We start from the raw sequence: 14,067 nt of genomic DNA on the forward strand, positions 1-14,067 counted from the left end.
TAAGTACTTAATTAATATGTATAAGCAATTAAAAATATTCTCACCTCAAAAAAAATTAAGAATATTCTTTTTTTTAGTCAGAAATCAATAAAGTAAAAATGGATTTGTCAGTATTTGTTCATTTATTTTTTGTTTTGTCTTTTCTTCTTTTGAATCAAAGAGGAATTGAAACAGAAAAACATTCTTATTTGGAAATATATACTTTATGCGCGTACATTTGTGTGAAAGGTGCCAAAATAGTCAAATAAATTAAAATAAAAAATAAATGTAGCGTTTAATTTAAGCTAAATTTAAGTTTTAAAATCTTTGATTTTAACGATACGTAGTTTCGTACACTACTTAACTTGAATAGTATACCTTGCTTGTGGGTTGTGGCAAGCTCCGTACACTATACTTATACTTTTGCTCTAATAAATTGTACTGCTTACTTAATTAAATTAACAAGTTCTTATACATATCCGTGCATAGAACATAATATGAAAACTTATATTAAAACGAGGTACAACCAGGTAGTACTACTGAGAAGCCCATTTGGTGTATAGGATTAAACATTATTGGATTGGATTCTATCAAGATTGTGATAAATTTATTCATAATCTTATATATGTTTGGTTTATTTCGTATTAGTTTTAGAATGGATAAATATTATGTTTTAATTTACTTTTTGATTAACTTAATTTATAAAGCAATAAAAAAAAATATATGCATGGTATTCTTTATAATTAGTATTATAATTGTGTAATTTAGAGTGGAATGGGATCACGTGAGACCACCACTTTTAATTGAAATAAATTATCTCATACTTTTAGTTATAATAAATTATCTCAAGTAAATATGACTATTTTGAGTGTTTAAATTATTAATCATATATAATCCCAAATTAAGCAACAAACATGTCTAAAGATAAATAATTCTTATCCTGGTTCTAGTCTCATGTACCAAACAACAATCCTAAACAATTATGGGCCAGTTTTGTATCACTACTACACAAAAGATATTTAGCGACACTTAATTTATTGATTTTTGTACTTAGACACACTTAAATATAGAATGTTGCTAAAGAACTCATATATTTATAAATCTTATATTTTTAAAATAAATAATAATAACAAATAGCAACACTTCTAAAAAAGTGTTTTTATTGATAATGAAAAATAATTAAAGACAACACTTTCTAAAACAAAAGTTGCCGCGTATAATCTAAATTTAAACTGACATTAATCTTAGTGGAGTGTAACTTCCTTCCGTTTTAATCATCCGTATCTTTTAAAGATGAGTTATACCAAGAAAAAAAAGGATTATTTATATAAAGTGACAAAAAAGTCACTTTGTATACAATTTTATTGACACATGGATTTTTTAACATTTTAACTGTTCATTGTTTTTTTTCTTTCATTTTCACGGACTCTCCTCTTCGGCTCCGGTGGAGCTCTCGCATGTAGGAAGTCGGCAAGGTTGTGTGGGTGCTGGTGGTGGGGCTCGTGCGAAGGGACTCTTGGCTGGTGGTTGCAACGAAGCGTGGGAGAGGCTCGGCGTCGGCATCAACATTTTGGGTGCTGGGTCTGTGGCTTCGCGACTGGGAACTCGAGGCTGGTTTTGCGCGCAATAAGGCTGGGTGCTTGGGGATCTAGCGACTTGGAGCTGAGATTGGGAGAGGCGAGGGGTCCTGGGCTTGCGCAGAGGTTTGGGTCGGGTCGACTTGCATAGGTGGAATCGCGCATGTGACATGCAGGGGCTACAGAGCTTGAAGCTTGGACGAGGTCGCAAATCGCAGGGGTGCTCGGAGCTTGGGACAGGGTGCACCTGGGCTCAATTTTGGGGCTTGGATGAGGATGAGGCTAGGGGTTTTGGGTTCGAGGTTGGTTTGGCAGTGATGGCTAGGTGCAAGTTCTGGGGTTTTTTTCGTGTTCTGGGTTCAAGGTTGTTGTCGTGTTGTTTTTAAGTGTAATTGGTTGCATTGTGTTGTTGTGGGGTTGTAGTTTTTGTGTTGTTTAGATTTTATGTATAGTTGTTTTAATGTTAGTTTTTAGTTGTTTAAGTTTATATATAGGTGTTGACCGCGTTTTTGGTCAACGATGTGAGAACGTCAAAAACGATAAAGCCTTCAAGAGAAATAAAACGACACAGACGGTTTTTGAACAGAAAGTAAATAACACAGCAATTTTTATAGTGGTTCAGCCCCAATATGTTGGTAATAGTCTAATCCACTTAGAGTTGTGATTATAGATCTGTACTCAAGATCAGATGAACTGAGTCAACTGAGTTTCTTCAGTACAGATTGCAAGAATATAAGAATTTTTCTAGATACAAGCACTTTCTCTCTCTAGAAAACCCAGACCCAAAATTTCCCAAAAGTCTCCAAAGAAGAAGAAAACCATTTTCTGATCCCATAAGCCATATATTTATAGGCTTAGGATCATACATCTGATATCCCCTAGAATCAGGATATTTTATTATATTTATTACATTTAAATTACAAAAAACATTCAAAATGTAACAAAACCCCCAATTTGTGGGAAGAATGAGAGATTCCCGCGCGTGCTAAGACCGGTTCTTGTTGAAGCCGTTTCTGGGAATCTTGACTTAGTCCTCCTCTATGCGGTCGACCCATATCTCCTACTAACCATTCATGCAAGAGTTGGTCGGATACATGCATGCTTGACATATGCAAGTACTGGTAGGACATGCACTTGCAGGTAGGACATGCACTCCTCTCCTCTAACATGGCAATCTCCTATAACATGACATGTCTCTCGTCTAACATGGCACTCTCCTCTAGCATGCCATGTCTCTCGTCTAACATGGCACTCTCCTCTAGCATGCCATGTCTCTATTTGGACAACCATGCACTTGTTGGTCATACTCATAAGGACCATGTCCCTAGCCTCTCCTCGGACATGTATCCGAGCACCCTCCTTGGACTGCTCCTCGGACCAAAGTCCAATCTCCCCCTTGGACTGGTCCTCGGACTGTATTTATTGACTATTTAATGTGTCTTTTACAGACCATGTACTGCCACTTGTCACATCTATTGCCACGTCATCGATCTCCAATTTTTTAGGGATAACAATAGGTGTTATGTTGTTGTGTTGATGTCAATTTGTTGTTTAGTTGTTTTCATATATATTTTGATTTTTTTTAAGAAAAAAACATGTGAGTTGATGTTTAATTATTGTTTTTTAGTTGTTTCATTGACACCATATTTTTGTAAATATAAAATTTTAAAAACGTATCTTCTGAAAACTTAAGGTAGTATTTTTAAAAAAAATCAAGGACCGTAAAAAAGTTAAAAAATACCAAAAAAATATATTTTTTTGAAAATCCAAAAAAAATCTACCATTTTCTCTCTCCAAACCCTCATTGATAACAAGCAATCTTCCAAAGAAACTATGGAAAGTCTCCAAAACTCAACACTGTATTTCTTACATATTGTGTATTAATTAATTTAGAAAATTTTATGTTTCAAATTTGACATTTCAATCAAAGCTCCACAATTAAATGATTATTTTGTTCATTCCTTAACTAAGTTAGTATTGTATAAGAATGAACATATGTTATGGCATCCCAGGTACCCTTATTATATTGACTCCTATATTCAAATTGATGGTTATTTTCAATAATATCTCATTGGTACTCTTTTTTCTCTTAATCATTTTCTCATAAAGATTTTGCTCTTGAGGTTTTAACGAGGCGAAGTTTTTCTCGAAAAAAATTATTATTTTAGTATTTTCAGGTTATATATACATGCTTTTACCATGAACATTCTTGAGAATGTTGATCAATTTTATGTAAGAAGTACACTTTTGACTCATTTATTAAGGTATTTCTATTCATTTTCTTTGTTTGAATTTTACTGAATTAATTATTTTATTGTATTTGAATTTTTTTTTCATTTATCTTCTCTAATAGTGGATGTACTATGGGAAAAAACAGTTGTAGTTGTGATGTAGGGAAAAGTTGCTGAACGTTTGGTAAATTATATATTTTAGTATGTTATGAGTTGGAAAAGCTATATCAGAATGTGGTAAACCATATACTAAAAGTGTTGTTAAATATTAAAAAACTAAAATAGATGTCGGTGTAGCTAAAATTCCAATTATAATAATCATGATATTATAATTTAATTTATGATATAATCACAAATATATGTAAAGCTGAAGTTATCTTAAAACTCTCTATTTCTATATTTTTAATTATTATTTATTTTATTTTTTACTAAAATATAAAATTGATATGTGTTTGATAAATTATAACTTAAAAATGTTATAAGATGTAAAAATAATATTATAGTGTATACTAAATTTTATATTAAAGTGGTTTGTTGATTTAAAAATAGTCATCTTGTATTTTTTTTATTAATAATATTAAGAGTTTATAAGACTATGAAACGCCCATTATAAGAAAAGTATTAAGTAGAACATTTGAGATTTTTATTAAAATTTTAGTATTAAGTTTGACCGAAATTCAAGACGTAGAATTATTATACGTATAATAAATGAGAATATATTTTATTATGTGTACTACAGTTTTTATATATCTTTTACATACAGGGAAGAAATTTATGTAAAAATAACAAATTTAGCAAAGCATTTTCACTCCCAAACAACAAAAGTGATCAGTTTTTGAGAAATTACAATGCAATCTGTTGGATTTTAATTTTCGCCTAGATCAACGGTTGCAACATATAAAATTACTCATTTAACTATACTGGGAAAAATTAATCAACCACGCAAATATAACACAATATTGAGAAAAATCAATAATGTGAATTTTTTTTATTTCATAATATGCTACTCGTTGAAGAAATGATATAGATCTAATCTATTAACCATATATTTTGTTATTAATTTTATATTTAGAAATTACGTATAAGGATTTTGGCCGATTGAGTGTTATATACAAAAACATTCCTAATGATAAAAAAAATGGATTGTTATACATTCATAAGCGACTACAACGCATCTACTTTTTTTGACAACACTGATATATTATTTTTCTATTTTCAGCACATAGATAAATATAATCCTAAATTTTTTTATACGACGGTATACATTGTAACTATCACTACAAGAAATTGGATGTTTCCCTGGGCGTCTCACTATTTCGCAGAGAAAGGTCCACTTTTGCCGACGATTTTAGGGAAACTCGTCGCGGAAAGTGTAATTTTTTGCCGGTGGTATTATTTGCCGGTGAAAGTAACTTTTGTCAACGATGTTCACCAAATGTGACAGCAAAGAGTGATCGAATTTTTCAATGAGATTTTGGATAGCCTTTTGGCAGCGAGAATGTGTATATCGCCGGGAAAGGTCCCTAACTATAGCCGGGAAATGTCTTAATCTCGTCGGGAAAAGTATTGGTTTGCCCGGCAAAAGTTTTTCAGTTTGGAATTATTGATTTTTTTTTAACTTGTAGAATTTATTTTAAGTTTAACTTGCATCTTTATATATGTTTGAGTTTGGAAAACGTAATCAACGGTTTGATTTCTTCCAGATTGTTCTAAGATTAACATATAAGCTTACTAATAGTGTTTTCTTAACAATTTAAAGTTAAACTGATTTGATTGGTATTGTTATGACTATGATATCATAGTTTGTAGTAACCTTTGATAATTAAATATCATTTTACAATTAATCAATGGTTTGATTGTACATATAGTGTTTTAAGATACTGTAACGTCCTCCTAACCCAGGACCGTTACACTATGTACTTTAAATAGTGTCAGACTTGCTAATCAAGTCATTTGGTCATAAACGTGTAACTAAGGTTAATGTTAAGGGTTTGGGTTACAAATTTTGGTCAAATGAACTGTTGAATTTTCATTTAAAAGTTTAATACATACATGGGATCCCAAAATATTACAAACAGATGTTTAAAAGGGTATATACAAATCAAAAGTTACACCCAGCCGGCCTAAGCAACAAAATCAAGGTTACAACCCTAGTTCCTCTGAACCATCCTCGGTCGTGGTGGACAAGCAGCTGCATATGTACACGCCGCCACCGAAGCTCTCCAACTAATGGCTTGTCAAGCTTTCATTTTCCCCTACCTACACTACATAGCACCCGTGGGTCAAGGCTCAACAAGAAAACTTAAACATGTGCATGAATAGTAAATACAGATTCTAAATCCATATCTAGCATGTGCATCAGTAATAACATACTCATGCATGCATACAGTTACAAATAAAGGATCATTGGATCATACTAGGGCCTGCTGCCCTGAATAGTTGACCATAGAGTCAACCTGGAGCCCTATGCCCTAGCTATGTGACCATAGAGTCACATGGGGTCCTTGCCCTTAGCTCTGACTAACTAGCCATAGAGCTAGCCAAGCGCTTTTTTTTTCAACGACCATAGGGTCGGCCAACGTAATAGTACGTCCTTGATTGGGCCTAGGCCTCTCGACCAGTGTGCAGCGAGCTATTGCCGCCTTTGACTAATAAGTCAAGGCTTTAATCAGACATTCAGATAACCAGACAATCAGATACGGATACAGATAAGCATACTTCAAACAATACAAGTATGCATACATATAAATCATGGTATCTTAACCAATCAAACACAAACATAGTAATAACTATGTTCATTAATGGGGTGAGTCCTACCTATGCAAACAAGGCAAGCATTCATTAAACAATTATCCAGACATAGAGCATTCAAGCATAACCTAAATCACGTTCATTCCCAGGGGCCGAGCCCTATTCATAGTTATAATCAACAACCGGGTCACGCCCTAATCACATATATCACGTATTGGGTGCATTTTTCTTACCTCAGGTTCGAGTAAAAAGTATAATAAGAACGACACTCGAGTACGATCCCGGTTCCGAGCCCCTAGCGATAACCTAGTCACAAACATAATATAGGATCACGTCAATAACAAGCAAGTAAAGGCTTCTAGACCGAGTCCTAGCCTCTAGGACGTCTAATTCTACTAAACCGAGTAGTAGAATCGATCCCGAGCACTTAGGTTTGGGCCCCTTTTACTTAAGACCTAAGGTGGCCAAAGTTGCCCAGGCGAGCCGCAACTTGCCCCTAAGGGTCGCAATGCGCCACCCATAACAGAAGGCCCTCTGTCTGGAAATCCAAACACGGGCCACGACTTTCCCCTAAGAGTCGCGGCGCGCCTCCGAGAAAGAAACCCCACCTGGCCCTGGGTTCGCATAGGTCGTAGCGCCCTAAGAACAGGGTCACGGTGCGACCCTACAAACCCAGAATTCCCATGATTTTTCCTTAGCCAAAAACCCACCAAAATCCTCCCAAATAATTCCTAGAACCATAATTCAATCCCCAGAACAACATTAACATAATACCAGCAACAAAACCCAACCTAAAACTTGACTAAAAACTCACCAAAACTCACAATCAACCACTTGAGCCACAAAGCTCAAGAACACCTGAAGAACTCTAGAAAATCATGATAGAATTCAACTTAACATGGAATAAAGCTTACCTCAGTTGTGTTTAAATGATCCTCTAGCTGCAGTCAATCCAATCTTAGATTCAAGCCTTCAATTCCCCAAGAAATCCACACCAAAAGTTGAGATATAGTGAAAGAGTCGGTTGGGAGAGAAAGAGAGAGATGGGTGTTTGCATTTTTCTTTTGTGTGGTTTACTTAAGGTTCAAGTAACCTTAAGCAAATCCCGAGGCTCAAGGAACCCAAAACATCCCCGATGGCAAAATGGTCAAAATCCCTAATATCCCCTCCTATTCACACTAACTCCAAATATATCATCGAATATTTATTACCGTACTCTATAACCCGATAATGTACTAGATTCCCAAAATACCTGTTGACTAGCCCCGAGTCGGGTATTAGGTCCCGCTGTTATTTTCCCAGTAGCTTGCTCCCTAGGATCGTCTTGTGCCGAGTAACCCAAATATATACACTTAATAATGTGGTCTCACACATAATCACATATATGCCAAATATACTCATAACGGGTCAAATTACGAAAATTGCCCTTCTAATAAGAAATGGGTCCACATGCATATCTAATACACATAAATATGCATATCTATTCATATTATCATATAACTCACATAATCACACGCATATATATCACATAAACATATAATTTTCATAAATTGGCATCATGGCCCCCTAATCAAGGCACTATGCCTTATTAGGTTACAGATACATACTCTCTAACATTAATAATTGTTTTTATTAATTGTTAGTACTTAAAGTAAGGGTGCACAAAAAAACTGCTAATCCGCCTCACCCGCCCAACCCATCAAAATTCACCCGCTTAGAACCCGCCCATTAAAAAACCAGCCGAAATTGGGTAGGGTTGAACCCAACCCGCCACAAGATGGGTTGGGTACGGATTGCAATATTATAAGGAGGGTCCAACCTGCACCCGCTACTTTTTTTTGTATATATATATTTTTAGTAATAATCTAAACTTAAAAATACAACCCATAAAGGGTTCATTGAAATTTATAAAGTGTGTGGCTCTTTTAATTTATTTGATGGAGATATTTGATTTTGGGATGTGAATAATTATATTCTTTATATTTATACATATATATATTTATAGTAGTCCAAAGATTTAACTTTTTTCAATGAAAGCTTTCTTTACTATGAGATTAATGGTGCTAACTTAGGAATTGTGTATATAAACTTATTTAGGAAAAATAGATGAAAAAATAAATTGTGTTACTTGTATTGATGGTTAAATATTAGTGAAAATAAAACTCAAATTGTTAAGTATTAATGTATGAATGAATTGATAAGTTTAATATCATTTCTAATTTGTATAATTTAGACAATTATTAAAAAAATTGTGGAATTTCAAATTCAAGTTTGAGATACGATAATATTTTATCAAGTTAGTATTCATGATGACACTGCTGAGTAAAGATGGTATAAGTTTGAACTTTATAGTCTATAATTTTTCTTTAAAATATCATAAGTTTCGAACTTTAAATCAACTCAACCCGCCCATAAAACCGCATAAATCCACCCTTAAAAAAACCACCCAAACCGCACACTTGTTGGCGGTTATGGATTGCATTTTTCTAAAACCGCCAAATAAAAAAATCGCACAAACCGCCCAAAACCCACCCAATCTACCATTCGTGCACCCCTAGCTTAAAGTGTTATGATATGTGTGTAACATTTTTAATCAAACCACGAATTAGTAATCTCTTGGAACGTTAACTAATTATTAGTTAGATAAAACGTAATAAATGTTTTGATTGAATCATGAGTGTTTAAATATCAACAATCGAAGTAAGTAATACTGTTTTTATTGAATGTTAAACATCAAAGTGTTCTGATTTCTAATATTTGATCTTGATTTCACGATAAATGTTTGATCAACTCTGACTACAAGAATTGATGAGTCTTTTTTAACTTAATCAACCATACGATAATCTATCAGATATTTGAAGTGACAAATATCAGCAATATATTGTTGGGGTTGATGGAACTTTTGCCGACGGGAATACTTTTCCCAGCAATATAACGCGCCGAAAAAAGTCTCATCTACCTCCATTAACACGTGGGACCTTTGCCGATGAGATAGGCAAATCTCGCTAGAAAAGTTCCCACGTGTTAAAGTGTTGGGTGACTTTTGTTGACGAGTCATTATGCACTGGTTAAAGTGCATTAAAGCGTCGGTAAAAGTGCCCACTAAACAAAATGTGGCGTTTTTGCTTAGGGTTTCACTGGCTACTTTTGCCAGTGAGCTTGGTACTTTGGCCGACGAGCACATACCCACCGACAAAAAATGATTGCGATATCAGACCTTCGGGTCTGCCTCTTCCCCCATTTTCTTCTTTTCCTTCTTCCTTTTCTCCTCTCTCTGTACATTTTCAGTTTGCCTCCCCCTGAGCCGCCAACCCTCTCAGCCGCCGACTGCCCCTCCCAACACCCACTGCCTCCACACCCCACTGCCTCCACGCCCCACCGCCTCTACTCGAGCCCCCACCACCCCTCCCAGCCCCCACCTCTAAGACCACCCACACCCATTTTCCCAAACCCCCCACACCCATTTTCCTTTCTCTTTCTGTCCGAGCCACCACACCAACGCGGGTGTCATTTTCCGAGCTCCATCATCACCTCCTCTTGTAAAGGTAACTATTTTAATTATTTTATTTTTTTTGTTATTTTTATTTAATTTTCTAACACAATTTTTGTATGTATGAATGAATTGCTCGTATGTCCTCCACTACCGGTCTGAGCGCACCATTGCTGCTGCTTTTGATTTTGAGATATCACAAATTTTGCATTTGTGAAAAAGTATGTTTTTAGTTTTTTTTTTTTTTTTTTTGTATGTGTATATATTTTGTATGTGTTAGAAATTGTTGGCATGTTTGGATTTTCTGCTAAAAATAATTTATGTGTTATTGTGAATGTTTTGGGATTTTCTAAGTGCAGGCATTTTAAATTTTTGGAATAGTCAATATGAAGCTGTTTTGCTGTCAATTTTTTTTGTGAAATTGAATTAAGATTCTGTGTTAATTTTAAAGAAATTTAATTATATGTTAAAGTAATCAAGTTTTAGAAATTAATTTATGATCTTTGTGCATTCCTATGATTGATGGGTGTAGATAATACCCTTCAATGATAGGGATATCAGCATAGAGATTATAAATTTTCTTGTTTTAAATTATTAATTGTAGATTAAATTAATTAATTATGAAAAATGGTTTAACAACACCATTGCTTGATTGGTGTGGGACATCTTATCCCCTACTTTGTTTCATTGAACTAATGTGCCACAGACTAATGTTGCGACCATTTACCAGCGATTATTTGTAAGTATCTTACTAAACTTTAACATAGCACTAAAATAATTAATAAAGATGGTTAGTATATATTACCCAAGTTTTTCCAATTTTAATTGTAGGAGAAGTTCACTTTTTGTTAAGGATAAAGTTGTTAAGGACCAGATGGAAAAATAAATGATGAAGTATTTGTCTGACTGGTGGTATAATATGAAGCGATATTAGGTTGAAATTGGAGTGGAGAATGACAACGAAGCAGTAAAGGCGAAACCATATACAGGTGTTTCTCAACCTGACTAGGCGGTGTTGTGTGATTATTGGTTTTCTGAGGAACAACAAGTAAAACTATAATTATTTATACTATTTTTAATTATGAAACTACTAATTACATTATTATTGTTTCGTGTAAAATAGAAAAGGTCTCGAAGGAACAGGAAAATCGGGCCAAAAGGCGTATACCGGGGGGACACGACTCCAAATCCATCGTGGCACATATTCATGATAACTTAAGTTATACAAATTATAAATTTTTATCATTTTATAATGAATTTATGTATAGGTTCTAATATTTTTTCCCTTTCTAGGTTGATGAGTCTGGCCAATTTCTGAGCTTGATTGACACGTTCGAACAACTCCACCAAAAGAAGAAAGGTTGGCTAAGCGAGGAAGCTAGGAAGACGCATGTAAGATTTAAGTATTTTAAATTTGATTAATCATTATTTAGTTTAAATTTTGTCTCTTATAATCTTAATTAATTAACTTTAATATTTTTTAGGAGGAGCTGGCTCAAAAGCGGGCATCACTAAGTACGGTTACTGCCTCGTCTGCTGCATCTTGTGTTGGCTGTTCTAATGTCCCACTACCTCCGGACTTGGACATAGTGTGTGATGTTTTAGGTTCTCGAGCCCGCTATAAGAAAGGATTTGGGACATTGCCTAGGCTTAAGGCAACTAGAGGACAGCGAGCATAGAGTTCGTCCTCCATGTCCGGTAGTCAACCATCTGTGGATGTAGGCTATCTTCGGGAGGAAAACAAGCAACTCAAAATGAAGCAGCAAGCCCATGAACAATTTATGCTCGCTCAGAACCAATACATAATACTACACAACCAATACATGGTGAATTACAAGCAGCAAATGCATGCCATGGTACCGGGAATAAATTTCCCGCCCCCATTTCAGCCCCCGCCCCCACCAACATTTAATTTCGATGGTGTTTCAGCTAGCCAGTCATCCCATTCAATCTACCAAGAAGACAACGATGATGATGAGGATGATTTCGCTAAGTAGATGTACTTTTATTTTCGTCTTTAATTTTCAGACAATTTGTTTTATTTTGTTAAGTAATTTTATATGTTTCATGACATTTACTTAATTATGTGTTATTATTTTGTCAATTATATTTAAAAGATAATTATGTAGTTTTTTTTATATAATATTAATAAAATTAATTAATTACCAAGAATAATTTTAAATTGATTTTATAAATATATTTAAAAATATTAAAAAACTTTTCCCTACACGTTTTTTGCGCCTACAAAAGTAATTTTTATTTTTTTTAAAAACAATAATTAAAAATATTTTTCCAGGTGTGTTTTTTGCGTCAGCAAAAGTTAACTTTTTCTCGGCCAGACTTTTGCCAACGACTAAATAACTCTTGGTAAAAACCACAGTTCGCCAACAAAAGATAAAGCCACGATTTCGTGGGACAGTCTTTTGCACGCATGATTTTTTTTGCCAGCAAATTATTTTCGCTGCCAAAATATCTTTTGGTGGCGTAATGTGAAAGTCGCCCGCAAAAGATGGTGCACCAGTCACTCTTCACTGTTCTCTTTTGCCGACGCAAAAGCGCGTCGGCAAAAGTGAACTGGTTTTTGCTGGTGAAATATTTGGTTTTTGCCGACTGGAAAAACCGTCGACAAAATCCTCATTTCTTGTAGTGTATCTAGAACATCTTATAATTTTTCAAGATAACTCCGAATAAATTATGACACTGAAAACAAGGTTCAAATAACTTGGTGCATGCGTGTTTTTTTTTATACATGTGTAAAATTCAACTATTTGAACCTTATTTTCGGTACTGTAAATTATTCAGAATTTCTTGAAAATTTGCATAGTGTCTTGAATGATTACAATGTACACCGTCATATAAAAAATTTGAAAAAAAATTATTGAGGTGTAGAAAGCACAAACTAACTGCACCGATATAGTTAAAAAAAGTGAATTGTCGCTCCCTATTATAATATATATCATGTATATATTTATAAATTAAAATGGCATATATTAGTTTCATTTTAAGGAAAGGGAAATTGATGTTTCTAATATAATTAAGATAAGATTAGTACTACAGAGCATACTGGAGTTTAAGGAATGGGATAAGATTTAGTATTGCAAATACATCTATAGGAAACAGGACAGGTTTCTGGTTGAGCAAGCGACTTTGTACAGACAAAGCTGACCATAGCTAATCGACAAGGCCTGCACGAACCGCATGCATGAGAGCAATCCGGTACTCTTGACCCCACACCTACTTCCAGCGGACGCTCCTTCTTCTCTTCATCATCCCCATCGTCTGGATTTTACATGCATAACAACACAATATCAAGCTTTTCCGTACTCAAATTAAGTTGAATATATCAAATTTTAATTAGAAAGACATTAAAAAAAAGCAAGAAATAATTGAACAAATGATTCCCGCCCGCTTTAATTATTTTTAGTGGTCTTTAAAATGAACACACTTACAAAGGTACAAATAATATGCATTCGATAATAATTGGCATGCCATGTCACATATGTACTATATATATAGAGAGATGCTAATTACTAAATATGAAAACCGTAATAATTTGTACATTTCTGCGGGGGCAACCCAAGTTGTCTGGCAGAAATGGATGTTGGAACGAAACGGAGGAGAAGAATAAGCATAGTGAGAAATATTGTTGCTGAAGAGATGGAGGTCTTCATCGTTTGTGTGTACTTGTATGTATATATTTATATCTAGATATATAACAAGAGATGAGTAGCTAGAAAGAAAGGTTTTTCCACTGGGTTATCCGAGATTGAAATGAGTTGTAATATTGAGATATCTAGTACTTACTAATTTTCTTGTGTAGGGAAGTACATATTGTTAGACAAAAATCTCTATAAATATATATATATATATTAAAGAGAATCACTATTAATTAAAGAGACGATGATATTGAAGTGTGTCACAGATCGTATATGTACATGGACTGATAAGAAAATCACATGAAACTGAATGAATCACTATTACTCACTGCCAGTGCTGCTCATCATCAGGGATCATGGTCACAAGGTTTTCTTGCTCATAA

General features: G+C 34.3%; 1 long non-coding RNA gene across 1 annotated transcript; it reads right to left on the reverse strand.

The window, feature by feature from the left end:
* Nucleotides 1–13,040: 13,040 nt before the first annotated feature.
* LOC133793730 (uncharacterized) lies at nucleotides 13,041–13,834 on the reverse strand. Its single transcript, XR_009874929.1, has 2 exons — nucleotides 13,588–13,834; nucleotides 13,041–13,307 (listed from the first exon to the last, which is right to left on the reverse strand). It is a non-coding gene; the product is annotated as an uncharacterized LOC133793730 (long non-coding RNA).
* Nucleotides 13,835–14,067: the final 233 nt, after the last annotated feature.

This window comes from Humulus lupulus, chromosome 8, assembly GCF_963169125.1.
Source record: "Humulus lupulus chromosome 8, drHumLupu1.1, whole genome shotgun sequence".
Classification (NCBI taxonomy): domain Eukaryota; kingdom Viridiplantae; phylum Streptophyta; class Magnoliopsida; order Rosales; family Cannabaceae; genus Humulus; species Humulus lupulus.